Raw genomic sequence first — 22,380 nt, 5'->3', positions numbered from 1 at the left:
TGTTGCGCCCCTCCCTTTCGGTATAATAACCCCTGTTTTTTGTAGAAGTAGGGACCTACGGTAAGAGGATCCTCGTTTTCCAACGCCTTAGCCCAGGCTTCCTGCAGAACGGGGTCTTCTTGTTGGGCTGCTCGGAATTCTTGGTCTGTCTGCCATGGATGTTCGTCCGGGATCGCTGGGAAGACGTCGACATAGTCCCTTTTCTCCTTCTTTTTCTGTGCTTTGGTTTTCAGGAGCTTGGGTTGAGTTGTTGGAGAGGATGGTCCCTGAGGAAAGGGTGCTTCTTCCCACCATTGGTTGAGGGAATCCGTTGAGTCCTGAAGAAGCCCGGTTAATCCGGGATAGTCACTCCCCAAAATGGCTTCTTCGGGAAGTGAGGGAATAAGCCCTACGGTGAGGGTGGTTCCCGGATCCTTTGGATGTTGGACTTGGACTTGGGTGGTGGGATATCTCCTCGTATCGCCGTGCACACATTGAATGGCGACCGTTCCTGAGGGAGGTTCGACTGGGGTCTGCAGGGCCTGGGGCCGGAGAACACTCTGTCGACATCCAGAGTCTGCCAAAGCTGTGAGGGTTTGTCCGTTTATGGTCACGGGTCGGTGGAAGGAAGGCGGTTCAGAACCGGGTACGGAACAAATGTAGTTCCTGGCCAGGCCAATCTCCATGGGTTCTTCTTTGTGGGGGCACATGCGAGCGATGTGACCAAAGCCTCCGCACCCGTAACATTGGGGCCCAGGGTTGGTAGGTCGCGTAGGCATCGGTGTGGGAAACAAATGGGTCATCACGGGTCTTTTAGGTAGGAGAGGACGGAGAGGTCTGATGCCGGTGGTGAGAGGGGGTTTCTGGGGATGTTCCTCCTTGCCTCGTGGGGTCTCCTGTGCTCGACTGTAGGCACTTGCTATTTCCACGGCGGTATCCAAGGTTAGACGGGCATGTTGACGTACCCACCGTTGGGTACCGGGGTGTAGAGAGGAGAGAAATTGTTCTAGGTGGATCTTTTCTAGGATCTCCTCCTTAGTGGACGTTTCGGGTTTCAGCCACCGAGAAGTCAGATCCTTGATTCGGAACGATAGGGCTCGGGGAGTCTCCTGTGGTCTTTCTTTGACCTGACGTAACCTCACCCGGTAGGCCTCTGCATCGATGCCCAATCGTTCCAATATGCACGTCTTGATATCCGCGTACGGAGTGCTGCCTTGCACGTTGGCTTGCTGGTAAGCGGCTTGTAAGTCACCAGTCAGTAATGGGCCCAGGTAATGGCCCCAACGGTCGACAGGCCATGACGCAGCCTGGGCTAACCTCTCAAAATTCGTAAAGAAGAAATCCGGATCTTCTCCCGGCACGAACTTCTGGAGGACCACCGAGGGTAATGAGGTTGTGGGTCTCTGTTGCTCGAGGGCCGTGGTCAATTTTCCCATGGCTTGTTCGTGGGTGTCTCCCTGGCCTTTCAGGACATCGTGGAGCTGTCCACGGTCGTTTTCGGCGGTTTTCAGGAAGCGCTCCATCAATGTCCCTAATTTTTCTTGGGAGGTAGCCATCCTTTGCAGTACGGCCTCCATGTCTCCAGCTGATCCCACTTCTGACACCACCTGTCGGCGTGTGGGTATTGCGGGCCGGAAAGTCAGACGAGGAGGCCAGATATAGTGGGCTATAGTGTTGTTTTATTGAACAGAAGTTCTGTTTACACGGGTGGAGGGTTTAGAGGTAGCTGTGGAAGAATCCCTCGTCGCGGTCGTCGGGGTCGGGTCGTCGGGGTCGGTACTTCAGGGACGTCTCCGTTCTTGGTTGCAACCGGCGACAGTAGACAGGGCGGGTGCTCCTCGGAGGACCGGAAGAGAAAGAAAGAGGAGCCGTTAGTCCTGCTGGGACTCAGATGAAGACGCTGGCCCCGTTACCAAAAGGTGAAGAGGAGAAAGCAGACTGTGTGGGAAAAGGGTAAGAAGGGGAAAGGCAAGGGGTTGGTACAGGAAGAGTGCTCGGAAAGGTTCATGAGACCAAGCTATGTACACGGTGTAGGGTGCTGTACACAATTTACAAGGTGGCGGGACGGGATGGTGAAGAGAGAGAGACGTTATATACAAGGGAAGATTACGTGTGTACATAGAGTACTTTAACAGACTGAGGGTATGGTGGAAGGTACTCACGCGCTCCGCCGTAACTCTCTTCCGAGTTACGGCCGCTCTTCAGCTTCCTCCGTGGGACTCCACCAGTCTTCCGACCACTCCTCGAGTTCTCCGCTTCCGTCTTCGTTCTCCCCGTTATCGCCAGCCGAGAGTTCCTGCCACGATCTTTCGACGACTCCAGTCTCTTCGGATCCGCCTTTTCTGTGGGCGTCTGGTTGTAGGTAGGCGGGACTTCCGGGGCACCGGGCGACTCCTTCCGCTCCGTCGTCACTCCTGATTGGACCCTGCAAGAGAGAGAGGGGTGGGGACTCCGTTGTCACGGACGCTTTGGAGATCCTTCGGATTTGTGAGTCCTGGAAGGGATAGCTCTGGAGAGGAGGTAGTCCGGGTGGTGGGCGTGAGGGATTGGGGACCGGGGGAAAGGATCCGTCACACCTCTGCTTTATGCAGCATGAAGAATCACTGGTCATTGGTCATAGTGTCTGAATCCGTGCGTGCTTTATGTTTGCAGGATTGACCGTTTAATGCTGCTGCTGATGTGCAATATTCATGGTCCCCCAGGGAAGCCTGGGATAGTGCGGTTAAGGCACCATCGTGAGGCCAAACTTTCGACATGGCTTTGGCCTTGAGAGGTTTATCGGAACCTCTCTCAGAGGTTTTGGAACCAGAGGGCTGGTTGAAACCCTGACGCTTTGCAAAGAGCTCTAACTGGGCCGTGATCGATTTTAGCCCAGCCAGTAAGGCTTTATTCACAGATTGCGGGACAGAAGTCTCCATCACCTTGTTAACTGACTGTTGAACTGAGGCATCTAGCATGTCCACTAGATCGTCCTCCGTGTGACAGCCTTGATCTTCTGGGATGTAATATTGCCAATATTCCTCCTCTTCAAAAGGCTCACAGTCCGCCATGCTGATGATTCTCTAAGAATAATTAGCACAAAAAGAAGAGACCAGGGAATGAGCCTTCTCTGACTCCCCATCCAAGGCTGAAAACACACTCTAGAAAGAAGGACTAACTATATAAAAACCAAAGTCAACTGGAAAAATATCCCTCAGTTCCCCGACCATACAGTAAGGAGACCCAAGAATCATTTATAAGAGCCAAAGGAGAAAGGGGAAGAGATAACTTTTCTTAATACTGCCCTCACACACTTTGCAGTGTCATGCTTCATCATAGGGCCACATCAAACGTCCAGGTGCAGACCAACACACTGGACGGAGCGTGAAAGATTTTATATGAAGAAGAGTGTTGAGGGAGATAGGTAAGAGAAGAGATCAAACAGGGAATAGATGTTCCCTCAAGAAGGGATCAAAAAAGTGCAGATAAGTAAAAATAAAACCATATAAGGGGATACCAAAAGTTTACCTTTAATCTTAGTTCCACTTGACAGGATTAAAATGTCAAGGTTGGGATACTCAGGGGAAATAAGTACCCCTATATCACCACTGCAGGAACCAACATGTTTCGGCCAATACTACATGCCCACTCGGGTCACACTGGCCTTCATCAGGGTGCGGATCAAAATGTTCTTGTGGTCTTCACCCCAAATAGGGTGTTTGTATCATACAAAGAACGGAAATTCTCCAATTCGCCCTTTCCAAAAGTTATAGAGAGGTGGCCATTTTCCGAGTTTACAAGTATTTCTCTGAACCCAGGACCATCATGGGAACGTGATCTTATTGTCACACTTACTCCAATGATCAACAGTTGTCCGTTTCCCAGCCAGGTTCTCGAAGAATGCCAAGTCTGCACAAAAGTGTAATAAAGGGGGGAGCTGAACTCCAAGTGCAAACACCTCAATTACAGGCATGTATGCCCCAGCTCCGCAGTGTGATCTGTAAATTTCAAATTATTGCAGCCCCAGTCGACTCGGCGAATGAGAGCATCGGGGGGAGCTAAAGCAATCAATAATATAAGAGTGTCACTCCGCTCACCACAACAAACAGTCCCTTTTATGCCAGCCTGGGACGAAGCATCACTCTATGTTTTGTACTATTGAAAACTCTTCACTGATTGCTCACTGAATGCGTCGGCAATAGACATAGAAGAGGGACTGCACGCAAGCCCAATCAGGTGGAAATAAAGGGAAGGCACTAATGCAATACTGGCTGCACAACCACCCCTCCGCACCCCGCTACCCTGGACAAGAACTTGAGTGAGAAGTGTTGACGCCAGAAAGGGGCCGGCTCAAAAAAGGTAGGGTGGGCTGGCGCACTATAATTGAATGAAGCACTAGGACAGCACCACAAGGCCTCCGGGCGGCAAAAGACCCACCACAAAGGGTAAGGTTCGCAGGTATCAAGGTTAATGAAATCACAATAAATGACCCGCAAATACCAACCCATACATAAGTCAGCCACAACACAACCCAAGGACTAAGATCAGAAAGCAAGCAAAATCAAAGGCACTTATTTTGACTGCTGAGCAGCAAAGAAAGATGCAGTCAAGATGTTGCTGACTGTATTTGAGAGGTCTGGTGGGTTGATGGCCAAAGCACAATGGGATGTGTAGATATTTAATTTTTGTTTAAACTGTTTCCATTGGTTTCTGTCATTGAGTAGTAAAAAAGGAGAAGCATAATCCTCGCCTCTGGTCCTGACATAGAATATAAATTGGCAAACCTAACGGAAGGACCGCAAGCCTTGCATCTCCAAAAACAACTGAGAGTACACCCGCCATTTTGTACATCTGCTGATGTCTCTCCTCTAGTTGCTTCTAAAGTCTTCTGATGTTGTTTTTGTGTTTCTCGTGTTCAATACAAATAACTGTGATACAATAATCTTCACTCATGAAACAATTATTCCAACTCAAGGTTCTTCTCTTCCATATGGACTCAACACAGACAACACCCAACTCATCCTCTCCCTATCCAACGAAACCAACATCTCCTAAACACCTTTCAAGAGGGAATGGAAGTGATGAAGAACAGCTGTCTACAACTCAACATGGACAAAACCAAAGTAGTCATCCTGGGCCCACACCTCGATGCCTGGAACAACACCTGGTGGCCCCCGCCCTCAGAAACCCCCCACCCCCATGGACCATGCAAGCAACCTCGGAATCATCCTGGACTCCAAACCCAAAATAGACTGCCAAATCAATGCTTTCTCATCCTCCTGCTTCCAAACACTCCAACTCCTATGGAAGACCTTCAGATGGCTCCCCCCTCGAACACAGAAAAACCATCACCCACTCCCTCATCAGCAGTAGACTCGACTATGGCAACGCTCTCTGCACCGGAATCAACAAGAACCTCACCTGCAGACTCCAGAACGTTCAGAACACCTCCACCAGACTAGTCTTCAACCTGCCACATCACTCAACACCTGCGGACACTACACTGGCTCCCCATTGAGAAGAGAATCACCTTCAAGCTTTACACCCACGCCCACAAAGCCCTCCACAACACCTGTCCTGCATACCAGAACCCCAGCCTCTCTTTCCATGCAGCTCATAGACCCCCTCCGCTCAACTCAGCTCTCCCTGGCAACGGTGGCCCGCGTGAAGAAGACCAGAAGGAGGAGGTCGCTCCTTCTCCTACCGAGCGGCCAAGGCATGGAACACCCTCCCTCTCCATCTCAGACAGACACAGACACTCTCCAAGTTCACGATTGACCTCAAGACCTGGATCTGTGACGGATTGCCGTGAACTCAGGGGACCTGAGCCCCCCAGCGCCTTGAGACCCTCCCAGGTGAGTAGTAGTGCTTAACAAACCCCTGAATGATAGTAACAGCACACAGGAGAGCATTTCTGAAATAAACGGAAAGGGTCAAGACTGAGCAGCTTCAAAGGTTATAACATTATATTTTCCTCCCAGTCTTTCATTATCCTAATTTTGTTAAAATGGGTTAGTTTGGGAAGAAATGCAATCTTCTTAGCAAAACCAACCCCAAGCACTGTAGTAAGTTTTAAATCCTGAGTTTGTCCTTTTCCAGATCAAACACTCTTAAATATACTGCCTACTAGTATGGATGACATGTGATACTCATTCCTAATCCTTGCAATCCTCATTGTTTTATATAATCAATCAATCAATCAATCAGGGGTTTATGACGCGCGCTACTCACCCGTGAGGGTCTCATAGCGCTGGGGGTGGGGAGATGCAGCTCTGGATCAGTTGAAGAGCCAGGTCTTGAGGCTCTTCCTGAAGGTGTGCAGAGTGGGGGAGCGTCTGATGTTGACTAAGAGCTCGTTCCAGGTCTATGCTGCGACGTAGGAGAAGGCTCTTCCGCCTGCTCTGGTTCTGCGGATGCGTGGGGTCTCTGCCAGGGGGAGGTTGGCGGAGCGGAGGTTCCTTTTGAGTACGTGGAAGGAGACTCTTTCGTTGAGGTATTTGGTCCGATGTTGTGAAGGGATTTGTAAGTGTGGGTGAGTAGCTTGAAGGTTGCTCTCTTCTCGATGGGGAGCCAGTGGAGGGCTCATAGGTGCTGGGTCATGTGCTCGTGTCGTGGGGTTCTGAGAATGAATTACCCACAAATGATTCATTGTCTCTGTATAATGTGTATGTGATGTGTAAAGTGCTGTGACACTCTTCACTGATATGAGCAGTGCTATAAAACAAATGAAATGTGTGTGAGAGAGGAGCTATGAAGAGATGAGGGCCAGTGCTGAAGGGTGGTTATAAGGGAATCCGTGAAAAAGGAGGTCCTGGGGGGAGCAAAAAAGATTGTTGCAGCAGGCAGCACCTGCACTAATGCCGGCTCTGAAAGAGTGAGTCAGTGATGTCTGTCTTTGTGCTATTTGAAATTGGTTTTGTCCAGTTGGAAGGTGTTGTACTTCATCTTGACTATATGTACAAATGGACCTTAATAGTACATTGTCACTTCCAATATAAAATAGTCAATCTCTTACATGCAGTATAATTATTTGTTTTGTATTTAACTGTGTGTGTCTTTGCATATCTGCAAACAGCGTTAATAAAAGTACTGCCCCCGAAAGACATGTTCATAATTTAATATTATGGTTATGGTGGAACAGGTAAAACAACATTTTGTATACCTTCTCTATTTTGCATGAAAATACTAATTACTTAATCATTCTAATTATTAACTTGTACTTATTGTGTGGAGATTTGGTACTAACCAACCGTACATTTAATAAACACGAATTACACGCGGGACTAAATGCAAATTGCATGGCAAAATAACCTTAATGAATAATTGTGGTACGCATATTAATGATAGATTGTGTTGACATAGAAAATTGCATGATTTATGTTGCTTTCGTAATGTTTGCGTTCTGATGGGGCGAAATGGTGAGTATTATTGCTTTAAATGTTGCCATAAGCTAGGAAAATACTAACATATAAAGGGATTAGCGTGGGTTTAACATTTAGACTCTTAATTTCTGCATATTAATTATTCTTTTATGTTTGTTTCGCTTAAGTTGGCATTCGGGCCTACTAGGCCGCAAGATTCAAAATGGAGTTCGGAAGTGGCCACCGTCATGTGAGCGCGAGGTCTACTGCGTAGACTCGGATGGCTCTGAAGATCTCCAGGCGTCCTTTTGACCAAGTCACAGTGTTCCTCGTCAAGGATAGGAACGTGGAGGAGTGCCAAAGTTCAACTAGTGTGACTGTAAGAGAAAATAAAGAACACCTATTCCCAGTAGCCGTGATATGGATACTTCGGACCCTTTCGCATGAGAACTGTGCCAGCCATAGAATGACATCTTCAGTAGAGTATGGGAACCAAGGAACTTTTCAAAAAGGCATCGGAATTTGCAAATTTGATGGTTCGACCAATCAGAGCCATTCCCAAAGTAGCAAATGTAGTAGGATTATCCAAATTTATTATTAAAGGGGGGTTAGTAGATGGGTGTTGTCGTTGTTGCGTTCCAGGAGTGTGATCCGAATCCCGTTGACCGATTTGCTTGCACGAGGATCAGGTCCCCGGAGATCTTTGGGACTGTACCGTGCGGGGCGAATAACTTTGTCTCCGGACTGATTGGGTCGTAGCCTGCATGCGATTGGAGGGTTATATCGGAAAAGCTTGATGTATGCAGGGCTAATAAGTTGCGGGAGAATGGTCGCTAGAGTCCAAGATTAGGTAAATATAAATGTCATATTGAATCATGCTAATGTGATAAAAATTTCTGATATTATAATGATAATGATTATGCCAATGAAGGTGAACTTAATTAGATAAACTAAACAATTATTAACAAAGAGAGAGTTTGTGGTTCTTTAAAATATTCTGAGACTTTAAATCTGTTTCAGCTGGTTCTAAATCACCATCAACCAGTCCAACTAATTGGTCCATAGACCAAGTGGTGGAGTGCCTTGATGTTAAAGTTAGGATTCTACAAGCGCAGATGTATAATATAAAATTAATGTAAATATTTCTTCCTATAGGTAATAAGGTACCCTCCACATTGTCCAGCGCTTCTTTCCTCCTGTGTGCGGATTCGGAGTAAGACGTACGAGAGTTGGTGTTATGGGGCCCACCAATGAATGAGTGTGTGAATGAATAAGCGTGATGACGGGTCTGTGACGCAGGGAGGATATGTAAATTTGCCCCTTCGCGCTGGAGCAGTTACACAATTGTTTTACAGTACAATGAGCTTACCAGGGCACTAGGCCAGCGCCCTTCCTTTTCAGATTCTTTGCAGTTCTAAGATCTTAGAGTTTCTGGTTGCTAAAATGGGTGTCATTTCTGATATTTAGCTGTTTCAATGGACTTCATTGCTTGATTTTGCTCGTGAGAAAGTGTCACTCATAGTCGTTGAATGTCACTAATAAGTACACAGAAAGTATGACAATGTCACACATAAACAATCTGAAACCCTGGCAGCTATGCTTCCTCAATCCTTTATATAGCTCTATATAGCGCTTCTCTTTCATATAATGATCTACCACGTAATATTTCTCTTGTAAAACGCTCTAGTACCTTTGGATTATGTCCGTGCTATATAAAGATGAATACATAAATACATGCCAACCGATCTGATTTAGGGGTCAGACTTCAGATTTTTTTAAATGTAAAAAATTGCTTTATTTCAGTTGTCTCCCGTCTAAAATTTGCCTTTACTCGGTGAAGAAAGATAGTCTCCTCTTTCTCCTTTTTTTCCAAACCCGCTCCTTCTAGTTTGGAAATGATGGCATGTATGGATACAGCTGCTGCAGGGAGCACCGGAAGTGCAGCTCTGCGCATGCTCCGAGGCAGTGCTACTGATCCGAGCTCACGCGCTGCGGCCAAGCACAACAGGGGGCCCCGGAAACAGGCAGCCCTGAGCACCGGATGTGAGGCGCCCAGGTACAGATGCAGCACTATGATAGCACATCACAGGGAGTCAGCTGCAGGGCCTGGTGTGGGGCAGCGCTTTCTTGGCCTGGAGATGACCCGATGGAGGGCCTGGGCAGTGGGAGCCAGGTTAATGCTTATGTGTCCTGAGATGGGCAGTGGGAGCCAGGTTAGGGCGTGTCTGTCATGGGATGGGCGGTGGGAGCCAGGTTATGGCTTATGTATCCTGGGATGGGCAGTGGGCGCCGGGTTATAGTGTGTCTGTCCAGGGATGGGCGGTGAGATTCAGGTTATGGCTTTCCTGCCCTGGGATGGGCAGTGGGAGCCAGGTTAGGGCGTGTCTGTCATGGGATGGGCAGTGGGAGCCAGGTTATGGGTTGGTTGTCCTAGGATGGGCGGTGGGAGCCGGGTTATGGCTTATGTGTCCGGGGATGGGCAGTGGGAGCCAGGTTATGGTTTGTGTATCCTGGAATGGGCAGTTGGAGCCAGGTTAGGGCGTGTCTGTCCTGTGATGGGCAGTGGGAGCCAGGTTGTGGCGTGTCAGTCAATGGATGGGCAGTGGGAACCAGGTTAGGCCGTGTCTGTCCTAGTATGGGCAGTGGAAGGCAGGTTATGGTTTGTGTATTCTGGGATGGGCAGTGGGCGCCGGGTTATAGTGTGTCTGTCCAGGGATGGGCGGTGAGATTCAGGTTATGGCTTTTCTGCCCTGGGATGGGCAGTGGGAGCCAGGTTAGGGCGTGTCTGTCATGGGATGGGCAGTGGGAGCCAGGTTATGGTTTGTCTGTCCTGGGTTGGCGGTGGGAGCCGGGTTATGGCTTATGTGTCCGGGGATGGGCAGTGGGAGCCAGGTTATGGTTTGTGTATCCTGGTATGGGCAGTTGGAGCCAGGTTAGGGCGTGTCAGTCCTGTGATGGGCAGTGGGAGCCAGGTTGTGGCGTGTCAGTCATGGGATGGGCAGTGGGAGCCAGGTTAGGGCGTGTCTGTCCTGGTATGGGCAGTGGGAGCCAGGTTATGGTTTGTGTATCCTGGGATGGCCAGTGGGAGCCGAGTTATGGTGTGTCTGTCCTGGGATGGGCGGTGGGATTCAGGTTATGGCTTTTCTGCCCTGGGATGGGCAGTGGGAGCCAGGTTATGGTTTGTGTATCCTGGGATGGGCAGTGGGAGCCAGGTTAGGGCGTGTCTTTCCTGTGATGGGCAGTGGGAGCCAGGTTAGAGCGTGTCAGGCATGGGATGGGCAGTAGGAGCCAGATTATTGTGTGTCTGTCCTGGGTTGGGCAATGGGAGCCAGGTTATGGTTTATGTGTCCTGATATGGGCAGTGGGAGCCAGGTTATGGTTTGTGTATCCGGGGATGGGCAGTGGGAGCCAGGTTAGGGCGTGTCTGTCCTGTGATGGGCAGTGGGAGCCAGGTTATAGTTTATGTCCTGGGATGGGCAGTGGGAGCCAGGTTATGGCGTGTCTGTCTTGGGATGGGCAGTGGGAGCTGGGTTAGGGCGTGTCTGTCATGGGATGCGCGGTGGGAGCCAGGTATTGGCTTATGTGTCCTGGGCTGGGCAGTGGGAGCCAGGTTAGGGCGTGTCTGTCATGGGATGGGCGGTGGGAGCCAGGTTATGGCTTATGTGTCCTGGGATGGAAAGTGGGAGCCAGGTTAGGTCTTGTCTGTCCTGGTATGGGCAGTGGGAGCCAGGTAATGGTTTGTGTATCCTGGGATGGGCAGTGGGCGCCAGGTTATAGTGTGTCTGTCCAGGGATGGGTGGTGAGATTCAGGTTATGGCTTTTCTGTCCTGGGAGCCAGGTTAGGGCGTGTCTGTCATGGGATGGGCAGTGGGAGCCAGGTTATGGTTTGTCTGTCCTGGGATGGGCGGTGGGAGCCGGGTTATGGCTTATGTGTCCGGGAATGGGCAGTGGGAGCCAGGTTATGGTGTGTGTATCCTGGAATGGGCAGTTGGAGCCAGGTTAGGGCGTGTCTGTCCTGTGATGGGCAGTGGGAGCCAGGTTATGGCGTGTCAGTCATGGGATGGGCAGTGGGAGCCAAGTTAGGGCATGTCTGTCCTAGAATGGGCAGTGGGAGCCAGGTTATGGTTTGTGTATCCTGGGATGGGCAGTGTGAGCCGGGTTATGGTGTGTCTGTCCTGGGATGGGCGGTGGGATTCAGGTTATGGCTTTTCTGCCCTGGGATGGGCAGTGGGAGCCAGGTTATGGTTTGTGTATCCTGGGATGGGCAGTGGGAGCCAGGTTAGGGCGTGTCTGTCCTGTGATGGGCAGTGGGAGCCAGGTTAGGCCGTGTCAGGCATGGGATGGGCAGTAGGAGCCAGGTTATTGTGTGTCTGTCCTGGGATGGGCAGTGGGAGCCAGGTTATGGTTTATGTGTCCTGGTATGGGCAGTGGGAGCCAGGTTATAATTTGTGTATCCGGGGATGGGCAGTGGGAGCCAGGTTAGGGCGTGTCTGTCCTGTGATAGGCAGTGGGAGCCAGGTTATAGTTTATGTCCTGGGATGGGCAGTGGGAGCCAGGTTATGGCGTGTCTGTCCTGGGATGGGCAGTGGGAGCCGGGTAAGGGCGTGTCTGTCATGGGATGCGCGGTGGGAGCCAGGCTATGGCTTATGTGTCCTGGGCTGGGCAGTGGGAGCCAGGATAGGGCGTGTCTGTCATGGGATGGGCGGTGGGAGCCAGGTTATGGCTTATGTGTCCTGGGATGGAAAGTAGGAGCCGGGTTAGGGCTTGTCTGTCCTGGTATGGGCTGTGGGAGCCAGGTAATGGTTTGTGTATCCTGGGATGGGCAGTGGGCGCCGGGTTATAGTTTGTGTGTCCAGGGATGGGCGGTGAGATTCAGGTTATGGCTTTTCTGCCCTGGGATGGGCAGTGGGAGCCAGGTTAGGGCGTGTCTGTCATGGGATGGGCAGTGGGAGCCAGGTTATGGTTTGTCTGTCCTGGGATGGGCGGTGGGAACCGGGTTAATGCTTATTTGTCCTGGGATGGGCAGTGGGAGCCAGGTTAGGGCGTGTCTGTCATGGGATGGGCAGTGGGAGCCAGGTTATGGTTTGTCTGTCCTGGGATGGGCGGTGGGAGCCAGGTTAATGCTTATGTGTCCTGGGATGGGCAGTGGGAGCCAGGTTAGGGCGTGTCTGTCATGGGATGCGTGGTGGGAGTCAGGCTATGGCATATGTGTCCTGGGATGGGCAGTGGGAGCCAGGTTAGGGCGTGTCTGTCATGGGATGGGCAGTGGGAGCCAGGTTATGGCTTATGTGTCCTGGGATAGGCAGTGGGTGCCAGTATAGGGCGTGTGTGTCATGGGATGGGCAGTGGGAGCCAGGTTAGTGCGTGTCTGTCATGGAATGGGCAGTGAGAGCCAGGTTAATGCTTATGTGTTCTAGGATGGGCAGTGGGAGCCAGGTTATGGCTTATGTGTCCTGGGATGGGCAGTGGGAGCCATGTTAATGCTTATTTGTCCTGGGATGGGCAGTGGGAGCCAGGTTAGGGCGTGTCTGTCATGGGATGTGCAATGGGAGCCAGGTTAATGCTTATATGGTCTGGGATGGGCAGTCGGAGCCAGGTTAATGCTTATGTGTCCTGGGATGGGCAGTGGGAGCCAGGTTAGGGCGTGTCTGTCATGGGATGGGCTGTGGGAGCCAGGTTAGGGCGTGTCTGTCATGGGATGGGCAGTGGGAGCCAGATTAATGCTTATTTGGTCTGGGATGGGCAGTAGGCGGAGAAGGCGAGGGGAGCCGCTGACCATGTGACCATGTATTTATTCCAATACTTCAGGGTGGAGAGCTGAGGACACTGCAAGTCCAGCTCACGGCGCACCTCGCCTGCCCTGGGCAAGTCCAGCTCACGGCATACCTCGCGTGCCATGGGCAAGTCTAGCTCACAGCGCACCTCAAGTGTCTTGTGAAAGTCCAGCTCACGGCGCACCTCGCCTGCCCCGGGCAAGTCCAGCTCACGGTGCACCTCGCCTGCCCCGGGCAAGTCCAGCTCACGGCATACCTCGGGCTCCTGGGGCAAGTCCAGCTAATGGCGCACCTTGCACGCCCCGGGCAAGTCCAGCTCACGGCACACCTTAAGTGCCTTGTGCATGTCCAGCTCATGGCGCAGCTCGCCTGCCCCGGGCAAGTCCAGCTCATGGTGCACCTCGCCTGCCCCGGGCAAGTCCAGCTCACGGCGCACCTCGCCTGCCCCAGGCAAGTTCAGATCACGGCGCACCTCGCCTGCCCCGGGCAAGTCCAGCTCACGGCGCACCTTGCGTGCCCTGTGAAAGTCCAGCTCATGGTGTACCTCGCGTGCTCTGAACACGTCCAGATCACGGTGTACCTCGCATGCCTTGGGCAAGTTCATCTCACGGCATACCCTGGGCAGGTCCAGCTCACAGCATACATCACGTGCCCTGGGCAAGTCCAGCTGTACCTGGCGTGCCCTGGGCAAGTCCAGCGCACGCTGTACCTGGCATGCCCTGGGCAAGTCCAGATCACAGCGTACCTGGCGTGCCCTGGGGAAGTCAGATCACAGCATACATCATGTGCCCTGGGCAAGTCCAGCTCATGCTGTACCTGGCGTGCCCTGGGCAAGTCCAGCTCACGACATATCCTGGGCAAGTCCAGCTCAGAGCATACATCACATGCCCTGGGCAAGTCCAGCTCACGCTGTACCTTTCGTGCCCTGGGCAAGTCCAGCTCACAGCGTACCTGGCGTGCACTAGGCAAGTCCAGCTCACGGCGTACCTGGCGTGCCCTGAACAAGTCAGATCACAGCATACATCACGTGCCCTGGGCATGTCCAGCTTGCGCTGTACCTGGCGTGCCCTGGGCAAGTCCAGCTCACAACATATCCTGGGCAAGTTCAGCTCAGAGCATACATCACTTGCCCTGGGCAAGTTCAGCTCAGAGCATACATCACATGCCCTGAGCAAGTCCAGCTCACCCTGTACCTGGCATGCCCTGGGCAAGTCCAGCTCAGAGCATACATCACGTGCCCTGGGCAAGTCCAGCTCATGCTGTACCTGGCGTGCCCTGGGCAAGTCCAGCTCACAACATATCCTGGGCAAGTCCAGCTCAGACCATACATTACGTGCCCTGGGCAAGTCCAGCTCAGAGCGTACCTGGCATGCCCTGGGCAAGTCCAGCTCACACTGTACCTTTCATGCCCTGGGCAAGTCCAGCTCATGACATATCCTGGGCAAGTCCAGCTCAGAGCATACATCACGTGCCCTGGGCAAGTCCAGCACCCAGTATATCTCACATGCCCTGTGCAAGTCCAGCTCACAGCATAGCACACCGCACATCCCCTGTGCAAGTGCAGCTCACAGTGCACCTCACGTGCCAAGTGCAAGGCCAGCTCACAGCGTACCTCAAGTGACCAGTGCAAGTCCAGCTCACAGCATAGCACACCGACTATCCCCTGGGCAAGTCCAGCTCACAGTGCACCTCACGTGCCAAGTACAAGGCCAGCTCACAGCGTACCTCAAGTGCCCAGTGCAAGTCCAACTCACAGCATAGCACACCGACCATCCCCTGGGCAAGTCCAGCTCATCCCATTGCATTCTGGTAAATGCAGTACGCTTACTTCATATTTGCTGTAGTTTTTCACCAAAGTTGAAACCATTTACCAGAATGCAATGGGGTGAACTGTGCTGGGATGAGAGGCAGTGTGCTCCCTTCCCCTTTTGTTTAAAGGCTCCCTTGAGCCAAAGAGCTGACCAGCTCACCTGGGATGCCCCTGTGTGCCTGTAGAGTGGTACCGTGACCTGTGACTACTTGGCCAGCATTTCAGCAACCCCATATGACTTTTCTCTGCTCTCTACTGATGAAGCGCTAAACCCAGAAACACTTGTCTAGAGACAACAGCACTACCTGCACCAACTTTGGTAAAACATTACACCAACTTTGAAGTAAACTTACTGCATTTACCAGATTGCAGTGGCGTGAACTGTGCTGGGAAGAGAGGCAGTGTGCTCCCTCACCCTTGTGTGTTTTTAAACATGTACTGCAGAAATTGTCCCCCTGTCAATCCCTCAACTTCGATCCACCCCCGTAGTGGCACTCTCTTGCCGTTTCCTTCCTGTACTCATACAGGGTTACAGCTGTATTGCTGTAAAATAGGCTCAGCTCTTTGATGCCTTCCACCCATTTTGAAATCCTTTGCATCTACACTGCCAGATAATACATTTCACAATCAGGGGCACTCAGTTCTCCCTCATCTTTAAGTATTTTCAGATTGGTTGGAGCCAACTAATATCTGGAAGCACCACAAAACCAGATCGGACAGTAAAATGCTAAAGTCTTTGAAAAAAGACTTGGGGACCCAAACAGGACCCAAATTGGAAACAATTTTTAGTTTTTTGCAGAGTTTTATATAGCGCGAACTTGAGCCGAATCCAATCAGGTGTCAGAGCGCTTTACATAGCACCAGTTACGGTACATGAGCACACATTCATTTTTATGCTAGGCACGGGGAGATTAAGTGATTTGCCCAGAATCACAGGATGTTCAGCGTCATTGCCGAGACTCGAACCCAGTTCCCCAGGTCCGAGGTCGAGCACCCTAGCCGTTAGGCCAACTCCTTTCCATTAAAATGATACAGCAATCCGAGGAGCATGAATATTTTGGCCAATGCTATGCACCCCATCAATGAGTGCGACAGTGATTTCCAGAAACCCTATGCTTTGCTTAAGGGGTGTAAGTGTTTTCCCAAGATTTCCATCCCTGAGTCCCCTTTGATTCACCCCTCCAGGTAACGTCTTTATCACCAACCCAATGCGCTTTATTACCTGGAGAGACCGGAAAGCTGGTGTGACCTCCGGAAGAACAAGGGTTACAATAGTTGTCATTAGATAAATACAGTTTATTTTCTCCAAATACATTCTGAGGCTGGACACTCCATTAGCCTAGGAGCAAACCTAAATGCAGGTACATTTTGAAATCTGAGACAATGTTTAAAACTGGGCAGAGGCTCTCAAGGGAATCCAACGGTGTTTACAAATTAGGGTCAAACTAAATATATCACGCCACCATTGCCATCTTATTTGTTCTATTCTCCGTTATATTTATCTCCAGCCCTGTGATTGGGCACATATAACCCCTGATGAGATACATTGGAGGCCATGGAGGGATTGTCTCAGCTGCTAAAAATGATGCGTGCTCATATATGCGCTACTACATGTTTCTCCTCTTGCGCAAATGAATTGCATTTTTTGATTAGAGATTTGATGTGCTTTTATATTTCCCCCTGATAAAGAGACTTCAGCTGGAAATGTATTGGAGAGTGTGTATAGCAATGGAAACAAAGGAGGATTACCAATTAATTAAATTAATAAGAAAATGAAGCAAAAGGGAATCCCAGAATTTTTTTAAATAACATTTATTGATGGAGAACAAATAAGTACATTTCTGTATCACAAAACGGAACCCCTGCTACTAGGGTAGAGATTCCTGGGGAAGGGCAACAACTAGAATAAGAAAAAGATTTCACCCGGCAACCTATCTATTTAGATCAACAGTTCAGCAATCGCTCAAAAAAGTACATATGCGGCCCAGAAAGCAAAGTACGATTCACTCTAGCATGTGATTTCTTTATTTTTATTGATTTTGTCTTATAAAAGTGTTCACACATTACTTTGAACATTTAATAAACCTTTTGTATTTCCTGTCAAATGTGTACATGCAATGAAAAACACATTGTGCTCCTAATTTCTGTGTACACATGCTGCTTATAATAGTTATTAAAAATGGTTGGTGGTATCATAACCGTATTAGTCCTCCTAGTGGGTAGAATATATGCACCTACCAAAATAGAGAGTGACTGCAATGCTAGAGGCCCATCCGATGTATGGGCACATGAGTCCACAGATGGAGTGAATAGCTGCAGATGAACCTTAAGAGAAACCCACAGCCTATGGTAAATGAGTCTGCCTAGTCTGGCAAATGATCATGAGATGGGTAGAATGCTACATATATAACACCTGTAAAAGGTCGGATGGGTTACCAGTTCCAAGATCTCCAGGGTAAAGTTTTTGGGGAGAGTCATATGTGCAAAAATGGTCCTTGCGATGATGCGAAATGCTGCTAAAGAAAATAAAAAGAGGCCTAATTAAAGGGCCCCTACTTCATTAATAACATATGAATTGGGGAGCCAAAAGGTACCATCCCCTACTACAACTATTAAATGTGAAAGTTTGGGGTCTGAACAAGAGAAATAACCCAATGATCTGGCCTATCCGTATGAGGGACTAAATGACTAAGGGAATCACGTGCTAGAGTGGATTGTGCTTTGCTCTCTGGGCCACATGTGTACTTTTATGAGTGATTGCTGAACTGTTGAACTAAATAGGAAGGTTGCCAGGGGAAATCTTTTTCTTACTATAGTAGTTGCCTGCCCTAGGAATCTCTACCCTAGTTGTGGGGGTCCTTTTTGTGATATAGAATTTGCCCCACAGCCTGTCTGTGTGGGATTTCTTCTTTTTTTAATTTTATTTTTGGCCTCATATGACACACTGACTAGGTGCTATAAAAAGTGGGTGTCACGCACTTGGCAGCTCCACTTGCTTTATTTTGTCGGCTAGTCTAATAATATATAGATGCTGAAGTCTTTTGTCTTCTCAGATGAAGAGTAACTAAAACTAGTGGGCAACCTGGTCTCGTTTGATGACCAAACTAATATTGCCCTGCTACTGAATGAAATCAAAAGAATAGAGGCCCTTGCAGAATATATACCTTAATATTTAGGAGCTGAAGTTATTCCTCAAGGGTTGAGAATTAGGAATATCCCAGGACTTTTTGTACAGCTATGCAAATTTCTAGAAAGATGGTCATTAATTGCGAACCGATGCTCCAGAGACTGTATGCTACTGATTGTGTAGGCACCTAGAGAAATGGTGCTAGCTTTAGTCAATGAAATTCTAGAGCTTGAGGACAAATTGAAAACACTATGGACTTAGACCGGTTTATATTCATGCAGACATGACTCTGAACCTAGCGACCTCGCCATTTAGCCGGTCCAAATTTACAATGCAGATTTCTGTAATTTAAAGTCACATCGTCCGCGAACATGAAAAGCGGGACTCCCCGCTGCTTAAAACCCAGCCCGCGGTGTGAGTGATGTTGCCGCAGTCTCACCCTGAGGGGCTCCATGGTGATAACAAATAGTATTGACGACAGCGGTCAACTCTGATGGGTGCCGCGAGCCACAGGAAAAGCAAGTGTTATGACGTCGTTTATACGCAGTCGAGCGGGAGGGTTGGTGTACAGGAGACCAATCAAGCGAATACATTTGGGGCTCAAGCCTAGGCGGGGCAAAAAGGTGAATAGGTAGGGCCATTCCAGGGAGTCAAATGCCTTTGTGACATCTAAAAAGATCTCTGCAGCCTGCAAATCAGGATTAATAGTATGAATTAGCATGAAGACCGTGCGCAGGTTATGAGTTGTCTCACGTCCCGGCACAAAGCCCGCCTGATCTGGCTGGAGAATGAGTGGCAGGAGGGGCAGTTGTCTGAAGGCAATCAACTTGGCAAGAATCTTATTATCTAGGTTGATCATTGATAGGGGTGGTAAAATTCACACTTTCAGGGGTCCTCATCCACCTAATTATAGTTACAATCAAGGCCTCCTGAAGGGAGGGTGGCAGCGCGCCAGTCTGGAGGGATTCCTCGTACATCTCAAGAAGGAGTGTGGGGATCTGAGTGTATTCTTTGGTAAAGGCCGCAGTTAGGCCATCAAGCCCAGAGGCCTTGTCACCTGGCTGGGCATTTATAAGCTGTAAGACATCCTCAATAGTGAATGGTTCGTCTAGGTATTGCCTGTGCATGCCATCCAGCCAGAAGAGTTGCACCGAATTTAAATAGTCAATAAGGTTTGAGGAGATCTGAGTTTGATGGGATGCATAGAGGGAGGAGTAAAATGTGGTCATTTCCCTCTGCACTGCCGCTGTGCCAGCATGACACACGTTCATGCCGTCTTGTATTTCAGTAATATATTTGCAGGGCCAAGGTCTACGCAGTAGGTTGGCTAGAGTTTTGCTTGCCCTGTCCCCTCTCCAAATCTGCACATGTACGTTTCCCTCTGAAAATAATAAGTTTCCCTCTGCGCCGCCTCCTTGTAGGATGCCAGCTTGTCCCCAGTGTTCGCCTGCACATCTGGTGAGCAGTACTGGAAATAAACGGCCTCCAATGCAAAGATTTCCGCCACAAGGTGGCTCAAGTCTTCCCGCAGCGTCTGCAACAGGCCCGCCTGTTTTGACTTGCAGACCCCACGTATTATGACCTTCAGGCCTCCCAGAGCGTAGAAGGGGAAGAAACAGAGTGCTGATTTAGCTCAAAGTAGTCTACGATTGACTTTCTGACCTCTTCTTGAAAAGCCTGGTCTTGCAGTGCCTCTGATGGGAGCCACCATGTGAAGGCCTACTCCGCATAGTCTGGTGAATGCATTTCCAACAAGACTGGTGCATGGTCAGATAGCGTTCTGGCCAGATGCTCTACATTTTGGTCCTTGCATCTATATCATGTATAGCTAACCAATAATCAATGTGCAACTAGGTGGAGTAGGTTGATGTGATGCAAGTGCCTTCAACTTTTCCCATGTGTCTAGTGCGCCAGATGTCTGAAAGGGGATTGTCATCAATGAGACTATGCAATTGGACTGCTGCATTCGGGTGTGGTCGCCTGGTGTCACTGGAGTGATTGGCCATTGGATCTAGGATCCCAATAAAATCTCTGCCCCACCAGATCACTCCCGGCCCAAGGGTACCGGCAAGCCTCCTAACCTCAGAGAAGAAACGGGGGTCGTCGATATTAGGGCTATATTGCGAGCAGCTTCAGTGAAATACCCTGCAGTGTGCCAGCAAGCAATACATTGCGGCCTGCAGAGTTGCATAGGACCCAGCTGGTGCACCAGTGGAGTCCCTTGTGGAGCAATATTGCCACTCCCCTCACTTAATTCGAATAGTAGGCTACATGTTTTTCTCCAATCTAATGAATGAATATGAATAAATACATTTTATTTTTATTGCACAGTAACTTGAAACCATTGCAATATACTTACAAGCATAAAACTGTTTAAAAATTAAAATAGTAAAATACTGCAATTGTTTTAACTAATTTGTACAAAATTATTCCACATAGAGCATTTTCTTATTCTAATAAAAGCAAGAATAATGTGTTATATAAATTTAAGAGCAGATAGGTTATTAGATCAATCCTCTGGCAGAGTTAATAAAAAAGAAAATGTGCATCTTCACAAACTGATTGCTTGAGGCTAGCTTTTTAGCGGACACATTGGCCTTCAGTATTGCTAGGCTCCTCTTCTTCAATTAGCCTAAGCTGCAGTTCTGCCATATATCTCCCAAATCTGGCCAGGTCTGAAGGTAGGGTACATGCAAATAAAACCAAAGCTGCTTCCTTCACTGTCCGAACCCCATTTCGTAGCCATATTTGTTTTAAAAGCTTCTCCCTGGGCTGTAGCATACAGGGGCAACAACAAATCAAGTGGAGCAAAGATTCTGATTTGAAATTTCAGATTCTACAACTGATTTTAAGTTCAAGGGACTTCCACCCTTGTTTTAGTTCTTTTATTGGTAGGGGCACTAATCTGGCCAATAGAATGTTTTTTAGTGCTTTCATTCCCAATGCTTGACTAAGGTAGGGCTGGATTTTATGATCTGTATATGCTGTAATCAGCCCTTGTTGTCCTCTTCCTGTTGCGTAGTCTGCTAAATCGTTTTTGCGTGACAGTTGGTAGCATTGTTTATTGATTGTATTTTTTATGGCCAGATAGTTTATCACTCCTTGATCCCAATTTTGTATTGCTAAGCCCAGCTTTACCACTGCTTCCTCCATATAACATTGCCATGGGTTAGTTGACCCCCCAGAGATCGGTTTCAGCAAGCTCTTTAGGCTTCCGGCGAGGGCAGTAAGTACTTGGTAGTAGTATTTCGCATGCATTTCCAGACATTCTATATTTTGTTGTTTGAGACCAAATTCCAAGCGAATTAGGCTGTTACGGGTATATTTTGGTAATGTAAAAATGCGTTTATATGCCTGGCATTGTGCTTGTTTTAACATTAATTCAATTTTATCCGGGAATGCCTGCTGTGCGTACCCTGCAACTGCCCTGATTTTAGCTTGTAATACTTTTCTGATGGGGACTGCTGTTGGGCTTTGCATCAGCTCGTGTAGTTTGCACAGGGCATAAGTTGTTGACTGTACTTTGACCTTCATTTTGTGCCGATGTATCGTGGCTTTACCCGTTTCGCTTAGCCAGCACCACAAGTAGTTATACGATTTTGTTGCCAAAATTATCTCCTTGCCCACATGCCATTTCAGCAGTGATTTTTTGGGGAAAGTGACCGAAAATAACTACTTTGGTCTTTTGTGCGTTTATTATTAATTCATTTCTTTCGTTATAGTTGTTGAGGGCATTTAGACCCCTATGTAGCCCAGTTTCGAATGGTCCATCACAACTAAATCATCTGCATATTGTAGTATTTGGAGTTTTTTTGGCTCCGATTTTAGGGGTTACAAGACTGGCATTGTGACGCTTCTTTCCCAGATCGGCGGTATATAGATTGAACAATGTAGGGGCAAGTACGCATCCCTGTTTTAGGCCTCGCTTTGTGTAGCACTTCTTTGTTGTGGTGTTATCTACTAGTTTTACTTTGATCCAAGTGTTACTGTACAGTGAAATAATGGCATTGAGGAGACCTACAGGGATTTGCCAGTTGCGCAATTTAGCCCAGAGCTTGTATCGAGGCACCCCGTCAAAGGCAGCTGAATAATCTACAAAGCACGCAAAGACTGGTTTTTTATCTTTAGCATTTGCTTGCTGGCTTAGGTACGACACGGCCACAATGTTATCAATTATAGAACAGCCTTTGTGGAATCCAGTTTGATAGGGGGGGGGGGGATTTTGTTCTCTTTGATCCATCTGTTTAATTCTTTCAGTAGGGTGCTTGCATAGGCTTTTCCTTCAATGTCCAAGAGGGCAATCAATCTATAATTTTTTGGATCTGTATTATCTCCCCTCTTGAATATTGG

The 22,380-nt window shown here is 48.9% G+C and overlaps 1 pseudogene across 1 annotated transcript in view; it reads left to right on the top strand.

Annotated features, from left to right (window-relative positions):
- Positions 1 to 9,288: 9,288 nt before the first annotated feature.
- The window catches only part of LOC146813733 (uncharacterized), a 36,863-nt pseudogene continuing 23,771 nt past the window's right edge, over positions 9,289 to 22,380 (top strand). Inside the window, exon 1 of the transcript XR_014962892.1 lies at positions 9,289 to 9,375. The product of XR_014962892.1 is annotated as an uncharacterized LOC146813733 (transcript). The remainder of the gene's footprint in view (positions 9,376 to 22,380) is intronic.

Source organism: Triturus cristatus, chromosome 6 (genome assembly GCF_964204655.1).
Source record: "Triturus cristatus chromosome 6, aTriCri1.1, whole genome shotgun sequence".
Classification (NCBI taxonomy): Eukaryota; Metazoa; Chordata; class Amphibia; order Caudata; family Salamandridae; genus Triturus; species Triturus cristatus.
The sequence above is the reverse complement of the archived record's forward strand: the minus strand, read 5'-3'. Positions and strand labels throughout refer to the sequence as shown.